Source organism: Loa loa, assembly GCF_000183805.2.
Source record: "Loa loa unplaced genomic scaffold supercont3.26, whole genome shotgun sequence".
Lineage (NCBI taxonomy): Eukaryota > Metazoa > Nematoda > Chromadorea > Rhabditida > Onchocercidae > Loa > Loa loa.
This window is the reverse complement of record NW_018108206.1, coordinates 274940-275429: the sequence shown is the minus strand read 5'-3', so window position 1 is coordinate 275429 and position 490 is coordinate 274940.

Sequence of the window (490 nt, the reverse complement as noted above, 5' to 3'; positions counted from 1 at the left end):
TTGGTAGTAAATAACGATGACCTCAAGAGTAGAAAAGGTACTCGAATAACGATGATTCATCTTGTCCTCTGCACAAAATACCGCCATTTCATTCTCATTCTCGTCTTTCGTTCTCTTCATTGACAGATCCTTTTTTTTTTTTTTTTTTTTTGTTTGGTATATCTGTCGGTATCTCGTACTTTTTCATTGAATAAAAATTTGCATAACACTCTGTCTGCATTACTTCATCACTGATTTTGCTCTATCGTGCGCAATATTCATTAGAATGAACAAATGCGCGCATATGCACAGTTTTTCTCATTGTGATATTTGCGGGTGAATTGAATGACCTGAGAAAGAGCTCACTACCTGACCTCAGCTAAATAATTATCCGCTACTCTCCATCCCTCCAATCTTTCTTACCTGCTAAAATTCCTACAATACCTGTCCATTTCACCTCACGTGCCACAATCATACAACGTTGCGTCAAGTTGCGCATTTTTCCCTTCCA